The 27,796-nt window shown below is 38.4% G+C and overlaps 1 protein-coding gene across 3 annotated transcripts in view; it reads left to right on the top strand.

The window, feature by feature from the left end:
* GPATCH2 (G-patch domain containing 2) overlaps positions 1-27,796 on the top strand; it is a 122,087-nt gene that overhangs the window by 33,160 nt on the left and 61,131 nt on the right. The gene's annotated exons all lie outside the window — the stretch shown is intronic.

Raw genomic sequence — 27,796 nt, 5'->3', positions numbered from 1 at the left:
GAGTTTTGGGGTAAGGTAGTCCGCTCCTGTGTATGCCCAGGTAGCATATACAGATAATGGTGTATCAGCTGAATATGCTTTCAGCAAGGTGTGCTTATTGAGCTGTTGTGGAAGCATCGTATGGTTAGTTTACCAGCCATGTCAAGTACTATTAGCTAGGATAACTTGCTTAAAGCTAGTAAAGGACAGGGAATATTGCATGGACATTTAAAAACTACTGCCTGAAGTGTAAGGGCAAAGAACTTTTAAGCACTTTCAAGATTTTCTGTAAATACTTCCCTGAGCTGATGATATTATTCTGAAAGGATTCATGAAATCAGGGACCATTCATATGTCCAGCTACAAAGCTGTAGTTGTCCTATGTTACTTTCTTCTGTTAGCTGATATAGTACTGTGGCCGAGTGTCACTTGTGAGGCAGTAAGTTCCCGGTTCAAATTTCATATCCTTATGAAGTCATTAGCTGACTTCAGGCAAATCACTGTTCTCTCAACTTCAGCTTCCCATCTGCAATGGGGCGGGGAGGCAATAATACTGTGTTACTTCATAGGGGTGCTGCATGGAGCACTGATGTATTTTTTGTGAAGTTTTTTGAACACTAAAACAACACTAAACACTATTGGCATTGTTCCAATGAAAATATTGGGTAGAATTATGTGGGTCATCTCTCCACACTTTTTTTTTTGGCAGAATAAATGTAAGCCACTTGGAAAGAATATCGATGCCTTAAAATAAACAGGGAAAGGAGTACCTCTAATCAATGCAGAACTTTTTTTAAAAAATGGCTGAGGTATATTTGTGCTTTATTTTACTATGCCTTGCTGGAGGAACTGGAAGTGGCCAACTCTTCTGTCAATGTGCATGTAGCCCAGAGGTGTCAAATGGCCTTGACTTTCATAAAACAGATTACTTCAGTAGAGTGACAGAACCAGTTCACTGTTTTGCTAAGTTAATCAAGTCAGACAAAAGCCCAAGCACAGTACCAGCTCAGAGAAACTCTGTTGGCACCAGCCTAATTAAAGATAAACTCCTAAAGCATCCATTTATTTCTCTAACAAAATGCTCAAACTGCTGGAGTACCCACAGCTTGGGAGAGGAGGGACTTCATGACCTCACTTAACCTCTCTAGTATATCTGAGAGGATTTGTCTTGGCAGGTCCATCTCTGAGGAAGAGATCATTGAAGCCTTTAATGGCCTGTCTCTTGGCAAAATGCCTGGCACAGATTCACTTGGAGCTGATTTCTTTAAAGCTTTTTATACACCCCCACCCTCAGTACAGAGGTTTTTTAAGTAACTAATTTTCAGGAAATTATGTGTGTCTTGTTTGGATTATCTGATCTTTCTCTTGTTGAGTAAGGTGAGGGGATCCAGTGCTCTGTTTAGGCATAATATCTCTAGTTTTACCTAAATATTTAAAAACGTCATACTACTTAAAGGACATTTTAAATGGTTGCTTTGTAGTACAGAGTGAGAAATGAAAGCATACCAGCTGGCACATCTTGATCAGGCTACTCTTGAATGGTTCTACTTGTTCCTGGTACAGAGGTGCATGATGGTGTATGATTTCCCGTTATCTTTGGACTATTCCATCTGGCAATTTATGTTCTTCCCTCCTTCACACTCAATGTGGATAAAAGGCTATTAGGTGAGATCATGCTGATCTTCAGTAAGTTGATGGCAATTCTGGTCACTCTGCTCTGTTTCCTTTGACATTGGCAGTTTCTTCCCTTAAATAATACGTTGCTATAAGCCAAGTTAAAGATGAACCCAGAAAACACTGAGCTACCCGTATGTGTGATACTGCACTGAACGCTGCCTTGATCACAGGGAAAGGAGTGGCTATGCTGGGTGTTTTTTTTTTATCAACTCCCAACTAATGAGCCAGGACAAGATATTATTCTAACCTCTATTATTATTATTATTATTACTGTGGTTTTAATTTTTGTGAACCGCCCAGAGAGCTTCAGCTATTGGGCGGTATAAAAATGAAATAAATAAATAAATAAAAATTAATGGAGATGCATGGTTGCTACTGAAAGCAGTAGCCCCATGTCTCTTCCCCCCATAATGTGTAGTAAAACAAATAACACGATGATGCTATTGTCTGAGTTTTCCTATTGAACTTGGTCTTCGATCTGGCAGCCATCATCGATGCATTTAATCTGAAACTGCTTTGACAGCTGTTGGGAGGCTGTATATTGTAGGTCATTAGCAGGAATTTGTGTTTTAATTTGTACTGAGAGCCAATGTGGTATAATAGCTAAAATGTTGGACTGGGAGTCAGGAGAACCGGGTTCTAGTCCTCACTTGGCCATGGAAACCCACTGGGTGACTTTGGGCCAGTCACAGACTCTCAGCCCAACCTACCTCACAGGGTTGTTATTGTGAGAATAAAATGGAGAGGAGGAAGAGGAGGATTATGTATGCCACCTTGGGTTTCTTGGAGGAAAAAAGGCGGGATATAAATGCAATGACAGACAGACAGATTATAAAATCTCTTACAGGACTTTATCAATATAATTTTTAAAATGTAGTGTAGTGAGAGGGACCGTAGCTCACTGGCAGAGTACATAGTTTGCATGTGGAAGGTTCTAGGTTCAGTTCATAGCAACTAGTCAAAATGACAAGTTGGCAGGTAATACAAAAGTCTCTTCCTGGACAGCCACTCTCAGTCAGAGCAAACAATACTAGAGTAGATAGGCAAATAATGTGACCTGATATTAGGCAGCTTCCTGTATACACATACTCTCTCACACACTCACTTTGTTCTTGTTTGTCCCAGGAATCCCACATATGATGGGATATAAACTGAAATATGTTATGGGGACCATGACCTGGTTCACAGATGGTGCTAACCCATGTTTCGTTTCACCCATGGTTAACTCATGGTTTGTTGCCCTCTCCAGGGTTTGTCTGGCAGCCTATCAAACAATCCATGGTTTGTTTTCTCAGTCGCCAGGTTCTTTCCCTCTTCCACCTGCTCCCTCCCTTTATCCCAAATGCCTTTGCATCGCTGCAGCATGGGCATGTAGAGTGACTAGGTTGTTGTTATTTTTTTGTTATTTACCATACCTGGCTGCTGCCTTTATAGCCTGATGAAATAACCCATGAACAATCTGTAGGTCTCTGTTCACAAATAACAAACAAAACAACAAGCCATTGGGTACTCTTTCTGGGTTGTTCAGGGTTAACAAACCAAAGTTTGTTAGTGCAGCTGGATTCACACAACAACAACTCAGAATTCAGCAAAGCACGGGTTAAATAATCTGTGGGTTAATGTTATGTGCAAAAAAACTAATTTCACTTGAATATAACTTTAAATACTAACTGGAAAAAGTATTCTAAATATAATCAACACAGGGAGATGGGGCACAAATGGTAAAATACCCATACTAACATTATATAATTATGAGATGTATATGAGATAATAACCTTGGTACACCACTTCACCCTAGACTGCAATCTGGAATACAGTTTGGCGGCATAGATCACATTAACCTCAGTGGAATTGAAGCAGCCTAACTAACTAAAGGAGTGCAGCCTCCTCTCTTTGCAGTGACTGCATAGGAAGGCAGAGTTGTTCAGGGAGACCAGGGAAATAAAAAATCTTAAATTTGCAATATATGGTACACATCTTACATTCCTGTGGTATCTCTATATTAAATCCCAAGAAGCATACATTTTTGATGATTTGTATGTGCTAAGTGCATAGATTTACTGCTATAGTTTGAGCATTTTTAAATTAAAATATATCACTCATTCTGATTGTATTGATTTACGCATCTTTGTGTCAATATTAAGTCGAGTGACTTTCCCAATAAGTTAAAAAGATCTGGCAAGGCTGGTTACATTGAGTGGATTGCTTTAAATTTATATTTGTGCCTGTTATCTCTATATTAAACATTTTCACTTTTTTGCCCTTTATTCTGAATGAGAATTAGAGTTTTGAAATGTCCCCTAATCCTAACCCAGATGAAGTCCTTTTTAATATTCATCATGAAAATGTTGCCTTGCCAAATAACAGACTGTAGATCTTAGCAATTTAAACATTCATAACTCCAGTTCAGAAATTCAGCGGAGCTTATTGGGTCCAACAATTGTTCTAACCTAGCTAGAATTACAATCTCAGTGTAGAGTAGAAATATTACTCATGTGGATTATGCACATTCTGGTTTGCTCTTAAATTTTGAATTTTTCAGTTGATGCGCAAAGACAGAGGTTCTGTGTTAAGTCGGGATAACTTCAATCAGGATATGTATGACTTCTATGAACACCAATAGGCTTTTCTTTTTAACTGGTAGTATGCTATTTTTTTGTCAATAATTATGAACCCTAGCTCATTAGGAGGGGAATCTACTCTGAATAGCACTACAACTTTGTTGTTAGAAAAAGATAATCTCCCAGACATTTGATAGGAGTATTTTCATTGACTTCTGCAGGGTTTGAAGTAATCATGATAGTTCCAGGCTTCATAAACTGCTTTCCATCCCCCCCTTCTTCCCCTTACTATTGCACGCTAGCTTTGACATCATCATCTTGGCTTGTATTAAGCCAGAGATCTCCATTACATCCAAATGAGGGAAATCCAGCTTAGTGTCAGTTAATAAACCATTAAAACAAGGCAACATGGCATACAACAGGTGGAGGGGTCAGGAGTGAGGGAGAAATACTTAACCCCAACATTCTTTTTTTCCAGTTTCATAAACCATTTTTAAGGAAGCCTAGAATGATGGTCAGAACTACTCCATAGTGTTCAAAGGATACGAGTGGCTTCCCTAAGAAATTAATTCACTTTTGTGTACATGTAACGTGTGTGCATGCAATGTGGTTTACTTTATTTATTTATTTATTTATTTAGAATATTTATATACCGCTCCCCATTGAAAAAATTTCGGAGCGGTGTACAAGACAAAATGAAAATAAAAACAGAATAAAACAGTTAAAACAGAATTTAAAAAGAAGCAAAAACAGAAATCCAAGGCTGCATGTTAGAGAAAGGCTTCTTGGAATAAAGATGTTTTCAGGAGGCGCCGAAAGGAGTACAAGGTTGGCGCCTGCCTGACCTCCAGAGGCAGGGAGTTCCACAGGAGGGGCGCCACCACGCTGAAGGCTCTTCCCCTGGTGGATTCCAATCGGAGGATGGATCTATGTGGAACCACCAGGAGCAGGCCCTCGGATGACCTCAGTGACCGGGCAGGTTGGTAAGGGAGAAGGCGCTCTCTCAGGTATTTATTTCTGTTAAATAAATCATGACACGGTGTAATATGTCATGTGTTGTTGTTCATCTGAGGTTGTATTTACCTAATTTTTAGACCTGCTAAGGAGCAGATGATTGTTATTATGTCCTGATATGTAAAATCATACAATTCCAAGAGGGTGTCCTTTCTTTTTCACACAACTGTAAGGCCGCACTGCACACTTGGATATGGCAGTGATAGTTAATGCGATCATTGCATTAAAGAACGCTGCAATGTTGTACCTAAAATATTATCACTTCTCACAATTTCAGTGTACAAAATAATTTGTGGTCCCTGTCAAACATGTTTTGCTGGTTTGAAAATTCATCCCCAAATACTATTGTATCAAATGTTTAAACTGTAGTTGCGTGCAGTTTCTCTTGGTTAAGCAAGAGAGAGTGTAGTATGAAGAAAACATTGTTGCTGTTCTCTCACCCTTAAAAGTCACAAGGCAGCACTCTTGGTTACCCAAGTGAGGCCAGTGCATGTCCATTAATACATAAAGTAAATACGAAATTTGCCTAGGTTCTCAAGATAAAAAATAGGTTCTATATCACACTAGATAGTGTTAATCAGAGTAGAGTATAATAAGTTACAAGAACATAAGATCTCTTTTACTGCCTGAAATGCTTCAATATATCAAATCAGTGCAAGGGAAAAAATATGGGTGGGGAGTACAGAAATATATTGTACAAGTTTCACTCTGCATTTTGAATTCTGTAGGAAAGAAACATTGAATGGGATTGGCTCTGGGATATATTCCTTTTTGGCAATGGTCACCAGAGCCAGTAGCTCAGGTAGTGGATTATAGTAAATATTGTGGGAGGGAATCTAAAATGTGTACAACTCTCATCGCTTACAGTGCAACCAGTGGATTATTATTGGCCAAGTGGCACACCACGATTCCAATACTTCTCTTCCAAACGTTGTTGTCTATTAAAGAAGGAGCCAAAAGAGAGACTACAGAATAAGTCCAACAAACCATATTTTTGCACATTTTATCTCTCCACTTCAGTGCCTTGTATAAAATAAATTATTTCTTCTAATGAGGATTATATAAAAAATGTATTCTACTTGTAAGTTTGATTATTATTATTATTATTGATGGTGGTGGTGGTGATGAAGATTATATACACACACTCATATACCATTCCATACCATAAGTGTTTGGCTAGTATAGTGCAAAGTCTGATGAATGTCTATAGAGCTGTATCTTATGGTTCTATATCTTATGTCCAAAAGGTATTGCAAGTCTGCAGAGTTTGAAAGGAAAAGAAAACATTTTAGTTCTTTGATCCTACTGATTTTCAGTGGAGACATAATCAGAAGTCAACAGTGACCCGGTTCAGCCACAATTGACTGATAGGTCCACATACTTCCTCCTAAAGCTTCTTCTCATCTTCTTCCTTCCCTAGTGCTTACATCCTGGTTTAATCCTGGTCCCATTGTTCACTCCTGGCTGCTAAACTGGTTAAGCAAACCAGGAACTGAGGGTCTAAACCAGGCCCATGGAGAGTTAATTGGATACTGTGGAGGATAGCATGTAAGCCTATGCGGCAGAGTCTTGCTATTTACTGTTTTACTCTGTACAGCACCATGTACATTGATGGTGCTATATAAATAAATAATAATAAATAATAAATAATAATGACATCAGTTGTCTGCCACTTTTTTCCTTTTGAAAGTGTTAAAATCTTCTCCAGCAATGTTCAGCTGTTTTATTTATTCAGCTATTTTTCTCTGTAGTTCAGAGCTGCCTTTGAAGTAACTGCTGTCCCATTTAAATGTTGTCATAATGGCATTGTAAACACAGTGTTTGAAGCATGCATTCTAATTATTTATTTAGAAGATTTAAAAGAACAACATGTCCTGCCAAAGCAAAAGAAGACACTATAGGAATAGGGAAGACTGAGGGAAGAGGAACAATTTTAATATTTTATTAATTCAAACACTAAAAAAGGGAAGGAAGAAAAGTTACAACTGCATTCTTTGAAATCCTGTGTACTTGTAGATTCTTCCCTTTATGTGCCTTGTTCTAGTCACAGCCAGTGAGATTTGATTTTCGAATTTAGACGAATGAAGAGTACTTGCCCATAACAAAGAAGCCTTAGCTAAAGAAGAAACCCATGGGCAGTATCTATCGCCACTGCGTTCTGCCCACTCATTCCATCGTGGCAGCTAGGGCATTGAGGAGTTAGTACTTCATAAAGGAACCCCAGAAAAAAGCAGAAATGTTCCTTTCCTGATTGGGACAGATCAACCAAGTTCCCTGTAGGGAGCTCTGCTGACTTGTCCTATTCTGGAAATGAGTGTTTCCATTTGTTTCCTGTTTCTTCACAAAGTGCTAGCTCCCAGATGCGCTAGTGGTGGGTCCTACTGGCATGTGGGTGACTTATACTAGTAGATCCGACATATTGATTATTTATTTACAATATTTATATACCGCTCTCCATTGAAAATTTCAGAGCCGTGTACAAGATAAAATGAAAATAAAAACAGAAAAAAAACACTTAAAACAGATTTTAAAAGACGCAAAATACAGTGACTCATGGCTGGACATTAAGGAAAGGCTTCCTGGAATAATGATGTTTTCAGGAAGCGCTGAAAGGAGTACAAAGTTGGCGCCTGCCTGACCTCTGGAGGCAAGGAATTCCACAGGAGGGGAGCCACCACGCTGAAGGCTCTTCCCCCCGGTGGACTCCAATCGGAGGATGGATCTATGTGGAACCAACAGGAGCAGACCCTTGGATGACCTCAGTGACCGGGCAGGTTGGTAGGGGAGAAGGCGCTGTCTCAGGTATCCTGGTCCCAAGTTGTTTAGGGCTTTGTACACAAGTACAAGAACCTTAAACCTGGCCCGGTAGCGAGTAGGCAGCCAGTGCAGTTCCCTCAGCAGAGGAGTTACGTGCTGGAAAGTTAATTCCATGTTAATTAATCCAGATTATTTTCTAAATATATTGTCAGAATGTCTGTTGGCTTCCTAGTGGGCTATATCATCTTGCCTTATCAGACATTGTAGCAACATCTGCCCTCTATAGCACTGCTTGTCAAAATATGTGTATCAATGGCTATTTGCATTGCAATGATTAGCTTTCTTACTGTGGTTGCTACATTGGAAGTCTGAGGTTTAGGGACACGCCCAGATAAGGAGATGAAATATTCAGATTGTTTCTTTAATGGGATTGGTTTCAGTTGCATTTTCATTTGTTTGTTCATTTTTAAGGTTTAGATCCTCCCCTCTGCTAGTATAAAGAAGTTGGTTTAAAACAGATTAGACATTCAGTTCAAAGCTATTAATGCCTTCCTTGGTGGAATGGCAGCTGTGAGAGAGTTTAGAGGAAAGTGCTGTTAAAGCTAGCCCTCCCATGTCCCTGAAGCTGCTATCCTTAGTAGGCCTCCTTCAGGGAATTGCAAATGTAATTGCAATGTACCTTGTACATTGGGATTCTTATTGTACATGCTTTTGATATATAAATATTTTGAGAAGAGGTATATAATTTTAGATTACCATGATTTAACATTATGAAAACAAACCACAGCAAGGCTCAGGGTCACGGCCTCCCTCCTCCCCTCTCCTCCAGCGTCATGGCTGTGAGGGGTTCGGAAGCTTTTCCTTTCATTTCTATTTAAGGCATCCTAACCTGGGAAACTACAATTAATCTTAACTATGATTTGTTAAAACAAGCCAGCTTCATAAACTATGGCTTGAAGTTAGCTTGTTGTGAGAATAAAATGGAAAGGAGGAGGATCATGTATGCCACCTTGGGCTCCTTGGAAGAAAGGCGGGATATAAATGTAACAAATAAATAAAATAATAAAACGTAGTTAAACAGTTTGTCTGGGGTGGGACAACATGCTAAGATGCAGTTAATCTGAAACAGTAACGTCCAGTCTCAGGGCCAAATCAGCGAAGGAAAGGGGGAGGGCGAGTGGACAAGCGTAAATCTTGATGCAGCTCATTTTCATAATGCTAAAGAATACTTTAGCAACAGAGCCAATAATTAAAGCTTGTTCCCAATCGTGTGTGGTGGCCCATAAGATAGCAGGAAGAGGCCAAGATAGACAGCAGTCACTATTGCCAGACTGCTTCCACAAAGATTTCTAATGGGAGCTAGCTACTGTCTTACTTTAGTTCTATGTATGCCTTGCTTGGAAGGCAGAAAATAAAATTGCTGCATGTGGCTTTGAAAAACAGGTCTGCTTAACACAGAGCTGAGTTATAGAGCCTGTGCAATGGCTTGTTTTTGTTTCCCATCTGACTTTAAAGAGCCATTTGCTCTTTACGGCTAAACAGAAATTCCCTGAGAACAATTCTTAATACAAGCAACCAAATTACATGGATGTGTGAGTCACCAATGCATTTGCATCAGTTGGTCTCTCTTTACATTGGGAACAATGTTCCTTGTTTGTTTACTTAGTTATTAAATCCAGTAAATTTACCACATTAGTCTCTGTGTGTCTTAATATTGCAGTCCATCATCTCTAATACAAACTCCATTCACCACTATCAGGTCCATGTCCCCCAGACATCTGTTAACTGAATTGAAAGAAATCCCTTGATTATTTTTTTTTAAAAGGTAATTATTTAAAATTATTCTGAGTCCCTGATGGTATTGTGATAATCGTGGTTGAACTGTGTTGCCAAGTTAATAGCATAATAATATTCTGTTAGTGCACTCCAGTAGAGTGCAGTTATTTATTCTTTCAGCTAGTCATACATTTTTCTCTAGCTGAGGTACTAATCTAAATACTAATCTTCTAAAATATTTTGATATTCATATTATTATATTGTATATAAGACATCATTTTCCTTTTCCAGGCTGATTTTCTTTCAAACTTTATGCAGCAGAAGCAAAGCAACATTGCTAGCTGTATACTCAGTCATCTGTTTAATCCTTATCCCCTTCGCATTGTCAATACCCATCTAATTCCACTTTAACAACAGTAATTGGCTGATGGAGTAGCAGATATAGATTTGTTTTCCTGATGACTCCTTGACTTTTTTCCTCTGGTAATACTAATAGAATTCCAAATCCTTACTGGTGTGATCATGTCATGAGTAGGTCAACAGTCATGTCAAGGTCCTATTGGAAACTTCATAGCCGACATCTTAATTTAGACTTAGCTACCCCCCCTCCTTCTATGTGCAATTGTAAGCAATTCTTTCAAGTCTCTCAGTCATTCTATTATAATAGAATTCATTTAATTCAAAAGGAATTAGTTCATGATGTGAATGTATTTGGATCGCTGCCGTTCAATAAAAATAAATCTGGGAACATCCATTCTGAATTCTTGATACCTTTCAACCTGAATGGTAAAATTATTTGTTTACATATTTGTTCCTGTAGAAATGGTCTATGTTAGGCAGTTACCTTTGAATTTTCTGACTTTTGCCTAGTAGGGTGACTACTACTTATCACATGGCATCATATTATCTGTCAGAGGATCCCCTGACACCTGCTTAAGTTCTGATTGAGTTCTCATCAAACCAGTGCCAATCAATGCAAAAATTTAGTCACTTGAGGTTTCAGCTCTAGGTGCTTTAATCCACCAATCACTTCTGAGCTGTGTTGTCCTGTTAACTTCATTGTCACCTACTCAGGATCACTATTTCATTGAGATATGCTTGCAAGTAAGAGTGATTGCAACTTTAGTGGCTTATATTGTAGATTGCTCACTTTTATTATAAGTGCATACCCTCTTCGCTAAATTCAGATTTTTCAGATAATGGTTTCAGAATTAAATTTGATGTGACATTGGAAGATCCATGAAAAATTCCACCTCCCTGCCCACTAGAGCTACAATTCCCTCTGCATATGAACATTAGAAAAACCCTGTTGGGTTACACCAAATGCCATCTAGTCTAGCATCTGTTTCCACAGTGGCCAACCATATCCCCCAAGGGCATGAATGCAATAGTGCCAGCATGCTCATGAATCCTAGCAACAGGTACTCAAATGCATGCTGCCTCTGATACTGGTGATGATATATAGCTATCATGACTGTGTGTATGCTTTTCTTTTAACCAGTTACCTATCTATATGAGGACCTCTTCTGCTTTTATCCCATGACTGCTAAGTTTACTCAGTAGTCATTGGTGATGGACTTTGACAAAATCCTTTTGGAAATTTAAGTAAACATAGGCCTAGTTTGCACATAATGATAACTCAGATTATGGGTTGTGTATGGGTTGTTAAATTGTGGGTTGTTGCTTGTTATGTGTGAACTCTGTACTGTGGTTTAACTAAGGGTTGTTAACCATGAACATCCAAGGAGAGAACACATGGTTTGTTTGTGTGTCCTCCCCACTCCCTGCTGCTCCCCAGATTTGCTCTGGAGGATCTCCCCAACACTCCAGAGCATATTTGGGGGACTGCAAAGAGGAGGAGAAATCCATTCCCCTTGCAGTTTGTGTTCTATTAGTGGAACAACACAATTGAATTCAAGCCAGAATTAGAAATACAGTCCTGATAGTTTAAACAATGGGTGGTGCTTCGCGATTTGTTGTTGCTATCACAGTGTTGAAATCTATGCTTGACACAGTAAACATATAGAAATTAAGCCTTTTGGTTTTAACGGGGCTTTAAAAATAGTTAATGTACATTGCCTGTCATTTTGCCTAAGTCTTGACTGAAAATGTTCATATTTTCTAAATATCAGACCAGTAATAATATTTAATAACACTTTGTTATGTTATAGTTAACAGCCACAGTGGGTTGATACCAAAAGGACATCTACCAGTTTTGACACTGAGAATTAATTATGAAATAAAAGACAGATTTTTGCTCGGGCTAGAATTAGCCTAGCAGTTCAAAATGTAAGCAGTCACCTTGGAATCACATAACAGGAAGTGACACCCTTTCTTTGACTATAGGCTAGATAGATCTTGTGCAGTTGAGTTAGACAGATCAGCTGTTTGTCTATTGTATTCGTTGTTCTGTGTAATTAATTTTGGAAATAGTTGTTGCTTTCCTTTGACATTCTCTCAGAGTTCATGTGTGTTAAATAATGCAAGAAGCATAACTAGGTTTATTTTTCCCTTTTCTAAAGAGGGTCAGATGGTTATCAGAGGTTATTCATTCTAAGTAGAAAAGGGTGACATTCAGCATAACTTTTAAATATAGAAAAGTTTCAAAAGGCTACCTCTAATGTTTTCAGTACTTTTTAATTAACTTTTGCATGAGCTTCTGTCATAAAGTGCTAGCTCTGTATTTTATAGTTGCTACTTTCCAGGTGACAACAATTATGTGACTGCTTTTAATGTAACTAGACCTATTTTGTAGTAACAAAGACCTCTCCAAATAGCTCATATTGGTTAATACAGAGATGCCTTATGTTAGTAGGCTAATGTTTAGTGCACAAAGAACTATTGGAGGGTAAGAAGAGGGCATCTTTTGGATAAGCTGTCTGCATGATGTGAGCGAAGATAGAACTGCCAGTGGTATAAAAGAGAGCAGTGAATCTACACTTATTTATTTTAAAAGCAAACCTCAGTTTGTTTTTAATGTGTTTGTATTTTTTTTTTAAAAAAGCCTTATATTTGTAGGTCGGACACCCAGGAATAACTAACTATGTGTGGCACAACTTCTTGTTGAGTTGTTGCAGACTTATTTTTATTGGTCTGTTTGTATGGGCATTTGTGTTTGTGATACACTGTTATCTTAATAATTGCCATACTTTCTCCACTATGGCTTCCATCCCCTGCTAATGTTAAAAGCTTTTCTTGAGACAGAAGAGGGGGATGTTACAATGTTCAAATCACCTTTGTCATTTGTCCTAAAGTGGGGTGGGGGATGAATGCCAACATTTGAGAAAAAGCAGATTATCATACAATGCTTCTACACTGCTCTAGCAGTGGATTCTCTTCCTCTCCTTGCTGGAACAAGCTTTCCATTTGCCATCATTTAGCTAGGCAGAAATTAACTCTTTCTTCTACATCCCCCTTTATCTGAAAAGGATCCAAACATATAATGGGAACTATATTCAAATTTTGCTGAACTGTTTATTTTGCTTTTGTAGGAATAACATTTTTTTCCCCTGGTGAAATTGCAATATACCTGGATTTAGTGTAATAAACAGGAGGAATGTGATACAGGTGTTCCTGATTTCATGAGTCCCTAATTGTCCCCACTACATATGAGCTCTTGCGGAGTTCATGCACTTGTCTGGCCACTTTATTGAACTCTTATATCTGGAATTCAAGAAGATAAGAAGAGCCTTGCTCGATCAGACCAAGGGTCCATCTAGTCCAGCACCCTGTTCACACAGTGGCCAACCAGCTATCAACCAGGAACCCACAAGTAGGACATAGGTGCAACAGCACCCTCCCATTCATGTTCCCCAGCAACTGGTGTATATAGGCTTACCGCCTCTGATACTGGAAGCTTCCTGCTGCGGAGGAAAAGTTGAGACATTTTTGCTTGTATGTCTGGTATGAAAATTGCAACCTCTGGGGATTTTTTAAGAGTTGATCCTTCTGACAGAGTTCTTGTATGTTCACAACTTTTAGAGTCAAATTCAATGTATTCGGTGTTGTTCCCTCATCCAGAGGGAGAGGCGTGTAAGAAATAAAATTATTATTATTATTATTATTATTATTATTATTATTATTATTATTATTTCAGCTGTAATTAGTAGGGTCATCCACAGTTGTTGAACTGTGGATGACCCTACTGTGCTGCACTCCACCCATGCTTCATAGGGGTGAACAATATATTAGGAGGGCTGTGGTGGGGAGGCATTGACTTCATTTTTTAAATTATTATTGGGGAGCAGGGGCAAAATAGCCTGTACTGCTTCTCCCTTACTACAACGGATACGTGGGCTACAGATGATGTGCTGGTAATCAAATTCTACTTCAAAATCATGCCCGAGAATTGTGGCCCCTTGTCTGGAAAGGAGTTGGACTTGATGGCCTTATAGGCCCCTTCCAACTCTACTATTCTATGATTCTATGATATGATTCTATGAAGATATAACATGCTGAACCTCTTTAGCACAGTAATGACTCTTTCCACAATCATGCTCTGTAATTTTGGTATCCAGGTTGCCGGAATAGTAATCAGTAGCCATGTTCAAACATAATTATGGGCTAGGATACCTAGTTTAGTGTGTTTACTGTGAATGAACAGTGTGCTAGTGCAAACAGCCCATTTGATTCCCCCTTTCTATAATGATAGGCAAATGCTTCCTGGTTAATTTTACCTACACGCACAAAGTGAAGAGCAGCTTATCATTATATGCTAACGTGGCCAATCACAACAAGATAAATTTAGTTTTTCCAAGTAAGTATATCAGCTGCCATGGATGGTCCGGTAATTCCATTGTAGTACAGGGCTTTAGCTGCCCAGGTCTATATACCTTCATTTAGAGAGGGCCACAAAATTGTCTGGCAAGCTTGAGGTAGACATTTTATAAAGTCCTTTTGAGTTTGGTGGTAATGCTGGTGGAATCATTAATATGTTTTGACACATGAGTACATTCTTGACTTCATGAACATTGAGTCTCTCATGTTGATATTTAACTTACTTGGAGTCTCTGAATTTTTCACCCATCTGAAGATTTTTTTAAAAAAGTGGTCACTCTTATGCTTCCAGAATCCTTGTTTGCAGAGAGGCTGGTAAGGTTATTCCATCTCCAGTGGAAGTCACATAGACAGCAACTTCTTGTCTTGATATAATTCACTTGGAGATAATGATGCTCATGACACAATATTTGCTGCTGTTAATTTCTTCCTAGAAATATGTACAATCTTGTGAGTGAGTTTGTCATCCGGAGTCTAAATCTTTGGACTCTCGGGGGGAGTTCTAGGTTTGTCTCCTAGAAAGGGATAGAAGAGGCTTATGATCTGTTTGTAAGTTAAATTTCAAGCAAACAAGATATGTTCTTATGTTTACATATCTAGATCTCTGCCAGGGGCACTTTTTCAATTTGTAGATATCTTATTTGTGCCAGTAAGTGATTTTTGACACCAAAGCAATTGGGTTCCAATAACCTGTGATTTGGCATTGATTTAACACTTCTCCCAATCCTAATGATGAAGCATCCACAGCAGCTCATGTCTCCCATATAAGTTCATGTTGGGTTACAACTAGGGATCAACTGAGAATCTTTTTATTCCATTGGAAACTAATTGTTGTAGTAAACCCCAAAATCATGTGTTCTTCTAACAGGTTTCTTGTTTGTTTTATGACCATTGCTAAGTTTAGTACAAAATGACCCATATTTGTAGCCATTGCAAGAAATCTGTGCAGTTGCTAGATATTAGTGGGCTCTAGTTAGTCATTGATTTCAACAATGGTATGGCTGGCTTCCTTATGGAGTGATCTAGTTCCCAGGAATATCAACTGAGATTTCATAGAACTGCACTTCCCATTAAGTGTAACATCCACTTCTTGGGATTTCTGAAAACAGTCTTTCATCACGTTGTAACTTCATAGTTCCAAACACTAAAATGTCATCAACATGATAGAGAACACCTTCAAGGCCATCTAACATTTGTGATATCTGAAGTTGAAAGACTTCTGAGGAAGAGATCCCAAAGGGTAATATCTCTTTACGATATCTGTCCAAGCCCTGTTTTAGTATTAAATTTTGTAAAATCTGTGTCGTCTGCTAATTTTGTCAAAGAGCCTCTACAGTTGAAGGTAGGATGTGCTTCTCTTGAGAAGAGTGGTTGCTCAGTTGTTGCAAATCAACTCAAATTCTAATCTTGTCATTGGTGTTTGACACAGTCAGCATCCTAGCACACCAAGGCATAAGCTCTTCAATCCTCATGATCACTCCCATTATTATCAGTGCTTCTTTTACTTTGTCCATCAGTGGTAAAGGCACATGTCTGGACGATAATAATAATAATAATAATAATAATAATAATAATAATAATAATAATTTTATTTGTTACCCGCCTCTCCCTCTGGATCGAGGTGGGGTACAACACAAATAAAAACACCATAAAATACATACAACTAATTCAAATGTTTTAAACCAGTGCATCATTAAAAGCAGCACACCATTAAAAATGGAATCTTCAAATTCAACTGGGTAGGTCTGCCGGAAGAGATCAGTCTTTATGGCTTTCTTAAATTCTGGAAGACTGTTAAGTTGACATAGGGATAGGCAAGCTGGCACCTTCCAGATACTTTGGACTACAGCTAACATGGCCAATGGTCAAGAATTATGGGAGTTGTAGTTCAAAACATCTGCCCAGCCCTGAGTTATGGCATAGGAAACCACATCTGCTTTCAGATATATTTCATATTCACCTGACATTTTTCCAAGATCCCAAGACAGAAGGGTACACTGTCCAGTAATGTGCCACTGATGTCTGATCCACCTCATCTGGACAAGTTGCAGAGCTTTAACCACTGGTAACTCTTAACAATGGTACAGCAACATTCTGGATCAGAATGTTGTTCTGTACTTTTACTTCATGCTGTCCTTGTTGCATAAAAGATCCCAAAACTTTGAATGCAGTATTACCTAGACCTTGCAACCTTTTGGTGGTGTATTTTTTTAAGCTGAGGGTTTTTTCTGTAATTTAATTACCACTCTGAAGAACAATGCCTTTCCAGGCAAAGAGGATAGGCATGCTTTTCATCACATCTCATGTGTTGCTCCTTTTGATATGTATTTTGTTGAGATAAATGCTGTGAAAGCTACTCATTGTGCTTGCTGTATGTGTGTCCATGTTTTGATGATGATGATGATGATGATGATGATGATGATGATGATGATGATTTTGTTGCCTTCCCTCTGCAATATGAAGAACACCTCAGTCTCTTATCTGCTGATTAGGATTGAGAGCACTTTAAATTTCTCTTTCTTGCTGCTTGGCCAGCTTGGATTGAAGAGCTCATATAATGGCCTTTTGAAGGGTTAAAGTAGGGTCCAGTTGTGACAACGAATCATGAAGACCTATTACAGTAGAGACTGTGATGGGATCTTCTTTAAGAATACCATAATCACAGGAATCTGCTAGTGTGTGCAAGGAGGTAATAAAACTGTCTACAGGTTCTAAGGGTCCTTGATGGCAGAGATTAAATCTAGCCCACTTATAAAGCATGTTTTTCATCCCCATGAAATGGTCTGTAAAGGCCTCCACCACTTTACTATTCCAAACTTCATGCTATTCAGAGAGTGGTACTGACATGATTTCATCAGCCTGATCCCCCATAGAAATGATTAAAGTACTCACTTGGTAAGATTCTGGTTTTGTATATAAACTGGAGACTTCTCCGAATCAGTTGAAGAATTAGCTCATATTCTGGGACATTAAAAATCAAACTGCTCTGGTGGTGTAATCTTGAATGGTTCCATTCCATCTGGTGCTAGAGTGTGCTTTAGCTTTTCGAGGTAGTATGTTTTTTGTAGGTTTCTGCAGTCAACAATACACTACTCTGGAAGATTCAGAAAATTCCTCAGTATTTAATTATCCATATATTTAGGAGTCATCCATTTGTCCTGCCTTTTCTTTTGAATATGTGTGCTGTAATGCAGACTCCGTTCCTGCTGCAATTTGTTCCGTCATTCCACTATTGTTCCTTTACACTTAACTTTATCCTCATCCTCCACTAGGCCTTATTATATAACCAATGCTCCTATGCTCTTCCAGGTATTTTCTTGAGCATTTGATGGGTTTAAAAGCTACTGGGTTTGATTTTAATTTGCAGAATGTGGTTCTATTGAAGTGGCAGGATTCAGCCACTTCTAATACCATGTATTAAGACAGCTGAGATGGGTCTGACTTGTTCAAATGCATTATTCCAAGCAAAGCTTCCCCTTCCTAATGACATCATCTAGCTGGACAGAAATTAACTCTTTATACTACATTAGCATTACATGTACATTCTTGCTAATCAGAACTTGAAACCAGAATTTAAGGTGTATTTGGAAATTCTACATAAGAGGGAACTGGGTGGTTTTAACTATGCACTTGTAAAACTAAACCATTGTGGCAAACAAAGGAAGGGAAGAAGAAATATTTGCTCTGGAGAGTGGAGGAAAGTGAGATGGGGAGTGTACTTTTGTGAGTGTCTGCAAATCTGGGGACTGGTTTGCAGTGAGTCAATGTTGTGTCAGAACTAGACCTTGGTCATATGCCCTGTAATATTAGACATAAGAATATGTTGGTTTTAGTCTCAATTTAATCAAGTATATGCCTTTCATCATTATTAATAAAATGACAATTTGGGCTTCCATTGGAATGGGATGAATACAAAGTGAAACAAATTTCTGTATTCATTAAACTTGAAAGCACTTGTTCCACTATTATTTGGATGTAAACCAAAACACAAAGGTTTTTTAGTAAAAAGTGTGGGAAAAGATCCTTAAATCAGATTTATATTGGCTTGCTCAAAGTTACTGGAACAGAGACGTAGTGATTTGGTGACGTAATGTTGAAGTCAAAATAGAGTATTTTGCTGTGCTGAAGAAAACTAATGGAAACGTTCACTGGAGTAAGACAAATGGTGTTAAATGAGAAAACACACCATGAATTGCAAATGGAGCTGAGTTAATTTGTTGCTACAGTAGTGTTGCCCTACTGTTAAATGAAGGCTGTGTAATTATCTTGCTGGCAGAGATAATGTCAAAACCTCATTTCTCCTTACATGCCTCGTTTTTACATGAGGGCTAATTGAGCTGCAAGGTGACAACTGATTATATATGGCTATCATTGGGGTCCTCTTGCTCAATTTGCAAATAATGTTATCTTTCTTAAGAGATTATTTTTATATCGCTTGTCAAATTAGAGGTGGTAAACTTTTCGAGGTAGTATGTTTTTTGTAGGTTTCTGCAGTCAACAATACACTACTCTGGAAGATTCAGAAAATTCCTCAGTATTTAATTATCCATATATTTAGGAGTCATCCATTTGTCCTGCCTTTTCTTTTGAATATATATAAACAGACTAATAATGGTATCTATTTTGTATTTGTAACTTCCACCAGTTTGGGGCTACCATTCTGCTCCATCAAAATCAATTAGACTCTGTCCAATGAGTGAACAACAGTGGACACATGTAGCCTACTTGTTCAATTTATTTTTTCCTAGGTTTTCATGCATGATGCTTGAAAAACATATGCATTATTTTTTTTACATTGTTAATTTTTTGGAAAAGCACTCCACCTTGAATCTCCACACTTTGCAGAGGAGAGTTCCTGCAAAACCATTGTGTTGTGTGGAGGGCTCTGTGGAGTTTCTTGTTGAGTGGAGTTTCCCAGTGGCCATAGAGTTCCCTGGCAAGAGTAGCGAAAGGAGGGAGTGCCACTCTAGGAGACCTGCTGGGATTGTTGTTGTTGTTGTTGTTGTTTTGTTTTTGCAGCAATGGCTGATGGGATACCATTGGGAGGACTGGTGGAGGATAGAGGGTGGAGAAACTGTCAATTAAATGCTGCATTGACTTTTACTTCACTCCACAAGAGGCCATACCCACGCAACGGTGGAGTTAGAACATGTTGTGTGGTGAGTACCCCCTACAAACTCCACCACTGAATGGAGTTTTCCCACTGAGTAGAGAAAGTGTTGTGTGCACTGAGCCACATTGTTAGGTTAAGTCAGAATTAAAAAAAAAGTCTGTTTGCTATGTTAATTATAGGCATAGCATAACATATATAGTAGTATGTTAACTATAGCTCCCACTGACAGTTTTACAGTTGTGACTGGTCCCTAAACTGCATTTAAAAGTTTTTACCATGTATTATAATTTTATTTACGCTATATAGGGATGGAAATCTGAATGTTTGACAGGGCTAGGGTCATTTTCACACTTAGGCGGTAGTCTCTTTAAATCCAGGAGGGGTTCTTTGCATCAGTAGCAAGCACAGGATCTAGGTGAACAAACGCAGTTGTCCTGCAGCTTGTGTAAATGCTTTTTATTTATTAAAATATAGATATCTTTGGATTAAGTGACATTTTGATGTTTTATATGAGGCGCCCAGAGGCCAGCATTCAAGTGGCTATATTGGCTGCATTTGCACATCAAGCTACACCATGGTTTAGGACAACATGCATGATCAGGAATGAGCTACAGCAAAACTCAGCCCCTCTCTTCTTTCTGCAAGGTGGGGAGGAGGAGTTTGGAAGCTTTTACTTTCTTTTGACTACAGTTTCTCATGCCATCTGGTACAACGCTGTGGTTAACATTAACTTGCCTACTTTTAAATGAGCCAAAGTCTCATTTTTGTTTTGTTTCTTGAAGCTGGCTTCCTAAAGCTCACCACAGCTAACGTGAGCAACAATTCCTAGTCCAGATGACACAGTTAACTAAACGCAGGAACGGAAACTTCCAACTTCCTCAGCCACGTGGGAAGAGGAGAGGGGAAAACACAAGCCCGAAGCTTGTTTGCGATTCGTTCCTCCTTGAGCAAGTTGTGCACTGCTAAACCATATTTTAATATAGGGCTGCACAACCTTTTCATCCCTGGGATTACATTTGGTGTCAGCTAGGCTGCATGTGTGTATACGCAGTTACATACACAAACACTTCACACATGCACACACTCCCTGTCCACTGAGACCTAGGGATCTCTGGAGGGGATGGGGGTGAAAGCCTCTCTCAACCCCAATGAGATTGCTGTTTCTCTGCTGCTACGAGCAGCAGGAAAATAGTGATTTGGAAGCAAGGTCACTGAAGCTTGGGACAGGCTTTCACCTCTCTCACCCCCTCCAAGATTGCTTTCCTGGTACTGCTAAAAGCAGCTTCAGAATAGCATTTTTTCCCCATAGTCTGGCTGATCAGCTGGGCTGAGGGAGGAAAATGGGCAGGGTTCCACCAACTTTGCAGGCCGCAGCAGAGGGCTGTGGGTTGTGCCCCCGTTTTTGCATCTCATACTAATTCAACCATTTTGTTAATATATAAATACATTTTTTTCTTTCTGTTTTTAGCATTCTAGCATTTATCAGGTCTTCTGACAAAATTTGTAGTGAATTCTATGCATGTCTGCTATGCACTTTTCTGGATTGCAGTCACAATGAGTCATTCATAGGTATGAACATTAGACAGGCACAAGCACAACATTTGCATAGAGAACTGAATTTTTCTGAGACTTCCTTCCTCTCTGCAGCTGTTCCTCACAGAATTCCCAGCTTGCTCTATATAATCTCCCAAGTAGAAAAAGTAGTTCTACAACTTGGCACAAGAGGTTTCCAGTGGGCAGCTGGTTGGCCACTGTGTGAACAGAATGCTGGACTAGACGACCCTTGGTCTGATCCAGCATGGCTCTTCTTGGAATCTTAGGTTTCTAAGATCTGTTTAGAGGGAAACAGCTATTGGCACTTGTATTGTATATTTCCTAGGCTTTTCTTTTAAAAGAGCTACAGTTACGTTGTCAAAACAAAACAGGATTTTTATGGATCAAAGTCATGGATATGCATCTCTGGAAGACCTTTCCCAGGTTTTAATGACAACAGAGACTCTGTTGTCTGCTGAGCAGCTGTTTTTGTTATTATACCAAGGTAGTGGCAATCCTTTAGTAATGCAAGCAACATGTCTTGAATTAATAGTGTTTCTAATGACTTTTTAATATTATTCAAGGGGATACTTCTACATCTTCTGGTGTAGGATGTTACACCTAATTCTGTTGCCCTCTATATGGTATTTCATTAACATGTATTGCTTGCCAAACTTGTATGGGAAGCACTATTGCTGAGGCTTTGGGAGGGGGGGTCATACTGGCTATTGGGTATTTAAAATACAAATTAATATTTTTCCTGAACCAAGTGGTTGAGTATTTTTAAACTAAATTAAAAATACTCAACTTCTTCAGGAGAGTGGTTCTTGGTTCTAGGGTGTGCATGTGTTTTGTTAGCATTGGCTTTCCTGTTGTAAAAATCCAAGGGAGATTTTATTTTCAGGCAAGTAAGAGAAATCTGATAATCATTCACATGGGTTTTGCAGAATTGGGCTGTGCACTTTGAGTTGTGATTACATTATTTAACATTTTGTTTTATCTAATGCAGTCCCTTTCATTCTTTGCTCACACAATATGCTATTTCTATTAGTGCCTTGCAGAAAGATTTTACTGTGATAAGTCTGAATGGTTTTCTAAGATTTCTGATAACTTCAATGTCAGTTTGCAAACTGTTAAAACCATTCATGACAGTATGTTAACATCTTTGCAGCATTTCTGTCTTTGCAGTGTGAAATAGTAGCAAATATTGATAAAGTTGCATGGTGGAATTCTTCTAGTAGATTTTCTAACATGCTAAAATTTATAAGATGTTTTATTTTTGTGACTTGTCCCATTGATTTCAATAGGGTTAAAGCATGACTAACATGCTCTGGATCCAACCCTATATATTTATGGCATGCTGATTGATTACTAATGTTCTGCATGGGAAAGATGAAATATATGTGCAAATTTGCACATTGTTGGGGCATTTTAATAATTTGGACACTGTGCTGAATTTTCAGATAACCTAAAAGTGCTAAATTTATTTTTACTATGAATATATTGTCCCTAATGCACTATGAGAGCAGATAATTTTTCAAGCATATCAGGAGTCTTGATTTAACCCTGACAATACTGGTTTCAGGCTTCACCATTTAATATCTGAAATAATGAAGATGACTGTACCTTTGAGCATGCACAGAGTGCCTTCCTCACAGCTGAGGTAATAGGTATCATCATATGCAATCAGGATTAAAGGAGAGGAATTGGATTACACAGAGTATAATTTTTAGGCAGGATAAAGTTTCATATCACTCATTTTAGAATATTTAACACTGCTTAGAATAATGCATTAAATTTTTGAGTAGGACTACCATTAACAGTTTTAATTTTTTTATTTGAAAGGAAATCAACATAAGGGTATGCTATTCCTGAAAGTAGCAGTATTTCTAGTTGAGTCCAAGCTTTTCACTACTTTCTTAAAGCACAATAGTAGCATTAACTTTTTTAATGTTTGGTGAATCTCCAGTCTTTCAAGATCATGTACTGGGGGAACTATAGAGCTGATATCGAATTTGTTGGTTGCAGCACGACTGATGGTAGCTAGGAACTGGAAGGTCCAAGGGGAATATACTATTGAGGAATGGTACAAAGAAGTCTGGGACATAGCCATTAATGATAAACTGACATGTAATATTAAGTGGAGAAAAGGCGTAACTAAAATAAATGAGTTCGAAGGAATTTGGAAACAGTTCCTAGTGTTTGTGTTTACTAAGGGAAGTGGGAAACCACCAGCAGAAGAAACGATTAGATTTTGGACTCAAGAATGATCCCGAGGTGGGGGGTGCACTTTTATGTTAAGAACGAAGATGTTGTAGTATGATAAGGTATATGTAATAGTTTTTGATATTAGTACTCAACAATCATTCAATATGTATGCAGCAGATATTTGATGTTTTTCTTTTTCTTATTGTGTTTTGTTTCAGTTATATTTTGGTAATGTTTATCTATGTTTATATAGTGTTGAAAATGAATAAAAATTTAATAAAAAAAAAAAAAAAGATCATGTACTGGGCAAGCTAAAAATGCGTAGAATGCCCACAAGGTTGGCACCAAATTTTATTTAGGGAAGAGCAGCCCTGGTATTTTCCAGCAGATGCCTCTTCTGACGTGTAGAAGCTCTGTGAACAGTGGGCTGCCCTGGCTGCTGACCTCATAATTTCAAAAAGCAGGTGGAGGTGGCAATTATAGCTATGGCCACTATCTTGAACCTTCTGTACTAGGTGATGAATTGCAAATGGCTAGACCCAGTGCACAACAATAAACTCAAATAAATCTTCAATGTGTAATAATGACAAGACTGAAAGACTGGCAGCTATAACAAGGCTGCTTTTGTCACCCACTTTACTGTAGCCTTGATATCCATCATTATCAGCTGGAGCTAGCTCAAGAGCTGGACAAGAAGGTCTGAAGAAGGATGAGTTGTTTGCGCTGAAGCGTCCAGTAGGTCCCATCTGGCAGAGAGTAAATGGGATTTTTTTTTTGCCTGTTCAGTGGGCCAGAGCTGTCCATCATTTTGGGCAGATATCTGATCGCTTCATGCTGTGGGACAATATGGCTTTGTTGTTTGATACAGCACTGGTAATTAAAATAACTAAATATTTTTGCCCGCTTCTACTTTTTACCCCAGGTCTAACACATAGGTATTTGAACAGTAGTATATATATATAAAAAAAAAACTCAACCTATGCAAAAGCATTATACTACATTTAAAGCTGTAGACTAAACCTTGTATATTTATTATAATTATTAAAACCTTTTATCTAGAAAACATTTTCCTCAGACTGTTTTGGGTCATGTGGAGATTTCCCCAAATGCAACAGAAATTACAAATGCCTCTTTAAATTGATTAGACCTCTGGCAAGTTTCATGTAATGCTTGCAATCCGGCATGCTATTAGACTACTTTCATTTGATTAATATCAATAGGATTTAAGCAGCCCAAATGTGTGCAGGATTAAGGAGTGTATAGCCCTATTATTTTAGCTCTGTGCCTGCTCTCTGCCAAAAAAAAAAAAAAAACCAGTTGTATTTCATTTACATTCTGTAAGTAGCTTTAAAATATATTTATCAGACCCGCATGAATTTCTTTTCAATACCTTTAAAACGCCAGAAAACTGACAATTGGCATAATTTAAAATGGCAGTTGAAGTAATACTAATTTCATCATTAGGCAGTTTTTTGAGATCATAGGATTAACTAACAAACATGTTGATCAGTGAATCCCAGATTGGTTCCTCTCTCCCTCCCCATAAAAGTGCAGTAGTTTGTTACTATTGACAAGCAATGTATTTATTAAATATTTAACTTCCAAAAACAGTGTTATTGAACTGCAGATCTCCTCTATGGTGCACATTGCAGAAAAGGTTTCCTCAAGTTATATGCAATTTTGTTGTTATTTTGTTAAAACTTGGCATTATCTTGGTATTCAAACGTTAAGTCTGCTTTAAAATGATTTGTGATCACCTTAGTCTCTATGGATACCTATTTTATAGGCAGTTTGGCTAGAGGTTAATCTATTTTAAACCAATCTTTGAAATAATGCACAGTATACTTAATGGGAGACATGTTCCTTTAAGGATATGGTGGCCAATAGAATAATTTTCCTTTTAAATTTTTAGACATTTGGCTTGATCTCCGATAATTGGTTTACAAACATATTGTAATATGTGGGATGATTAAAAGGGAAGTCATTTGAGATTTCTATCCTTCCAAATGCTGTTTCATAGCTGGGGTCCAGGCCAGCTGACATATCATCATTCATTTTTCCTTTATTTCATAATAAATTTTTGAGCCCAGAGGCACCAGACCCATGCAGATTTCTCTGCATTTTAGTGTCTAGATGGAATAATAATTTCCAATTTTAAAACTACAGCATATTGTATTTCATCTCTGCAGACCTAGCTTCAAACAGCAGTGGCCATAAGAAAATTTATGACAAAAACACTGCTTTCTTCATATTGGAATTTAGGCAATTTGTTTTCAGTCAAAGAGCTGTTTCCAGCCTATTTTTGGAGTCCCTCTGTGGCCTGACCAAACGTTCCAACATAATTTATGGTTGCATTGGAACATATGGACTTTTCATCATTGTCCAGCTGAAGTCCTCTTGGATGTGGGCACTGCCCCTTGTCCCTCTGCTACCACATGTTCCCTGGGCTAATACTTTTGAGCAATATTGCTGTATATGGAAGTAGCATATTCAACATGGACTGAGAGGTGCATATGGGAAGGTTACTTTTACTTGTTAAACAGGATTACATTGTCAATTAAAATTGCCAAAAATGTTATTTTGTATGAGCTGTCGAGTAAAAAAAAAAGTACAATATTTATGTTAGGATCCAATTGAAACCACTGCCCAAGTGTGGTAATTTATAGTACTCGCCAGAAGTATTCAAGGACGTAATGAGTTCATTTTTTTTCTATTTAGATTTTTTTTTAACCTCTTTCGTTTTAGCTGTAGCACAGGTACCAAAATGCCCCTAAGCCATAGTTGCTCATGCACAAATGGGCTTTGCATGCAATAACAATAATATGTGGGGAAACACACACACAGATTCTGGTGTAAAAACACATTTACGTCAGCATCAAGAAGTGGACAGGAAGATGTACCCTCATCAATGCCCATGCTATCATTTGCACAAGCATTGACAGCTAGGGAAGTACATCCAATTACTGCTCCTGACGGTTAGAGCAGTATGACAATGGAATCAGTTGCCTGGTGAGGTTGTGGCCTCTCCCACACTAGAGGCCTTCAAGAGGCAGCTGGACAACCATCTGTCAGGGATGCTTTAGGGTAGATTCCTGCATTGAGCAGGGGGTTGGACTCGATGGCCTTGTAGGCCCCTTCCAACTCTGCTATTCTATGATTCTATGATCCACTGCCTGCCTTCACTAATGATGTGTGTTCACAGATCCTGTGTCCTGTTTTACAGGTGTGAAGTTTTCTCTTAATGAAAGCATGAAACAAACCCAATTTTAAATGAGTATATCATAGTGTCAAATTTTGTGGCGATCAACTTTTGGATATCATTTTGAGGGATGTGTACTGAGAATAATCTGCAAAACAACAACAACAACAACAACAACAACAACCAGCACCCCGCCTTCTGTCTCTCTCATGTATTTGTTCACACCTGTTCATAGCAATTATTTCTCCAATCTCCTGCTTCTTCTGTTAACTTTTTTTCTGAAGAGATCTTGTCCAGGGCATGATCCCACCCAATCGAATTGCATAGTGAGCATTATGATGTTGTGGTACCATGCTGTCAATCAGATTTGACTGTGTGATGTCATTAAGCACAAATGAACCCTCCCCCATTCCACTTTTATGGGAAGAGAGGGCAGATCTCTGTTACCCAGGCAACTAGTCCAGTACTGCCTGCCTTGCTCCACTGCCAGCCATGGATGGGAAGACATCTCCCCACCACCAGTGTGAATCCATATATAAACTGTGCATATTTTCGGGTGAATAGTTGGGGAATGATGTGAGAGGGAATATGCTGAAGTCATGCATCCATATTACTTTCAGTGACCTGCGTAGGACTGGTATATCATTAAAAGAATCTCCTGATCACTACTGGCTGCTAAATGCTTGCATCACTCTTAGATGGTGCAGAGGGAATCTTCACACATCTACAACTCAAGTGGCCAACAAACAGGGAGATGGAAAGCGATATCACAAGCAAATCTGATAGTTTTATATTCTTAACACTTATTGATAGGGATGGATTGGAAGACTTTGGTCAAAGGGAAAGTAAACATTGAGAATTAATTTAAAATGGGGAAATGATGGAAGAAAAGATGTATAGACAGCTATACATCAAACAGCTTTTGGCAAACTTTGACCATTTTTAGTAGAGTAATCCACTTCATTTAGAGTATGACAGGTTTTAGCAATTGCACAAGCAAAGAAGAAAGCTGGCAATTTATGCCTGAAACAAGTGTTGGGAATATATTAATATGACATGTGGCCAGGGTTTAAAATTACATTCATTTGATATTTGTTGAGAGCTATATCAAATTATTTCACCCTTCATGTGTGTAGGTTATATATTTGCTAACATGCATGCTGAAATCTTCACAGTTCTGTGTCTCAGTTAATCAGTATAGAA

This window comes from Elgaria multicarinata, chromosome 4, assembly GCF_023053635.1.
Source record: "Elgaria multicarinata webbii isolate HBS135686 ecotype San Diego chromosome 4, rElgMul1.1.pri, whole genome shotgun sequence".
Lineage (NCBI taxonomy): Eukaryota > Metazoa > Chordata > Lepidosauria > Squamata > Anguidae > Elgaria > Elgaria multicarinata.
The sequence above is the reverse complement of the archived record's forward strand: the minus strand, read 5'-3'. Positions and strand labels throughout refer to the sequence as shown.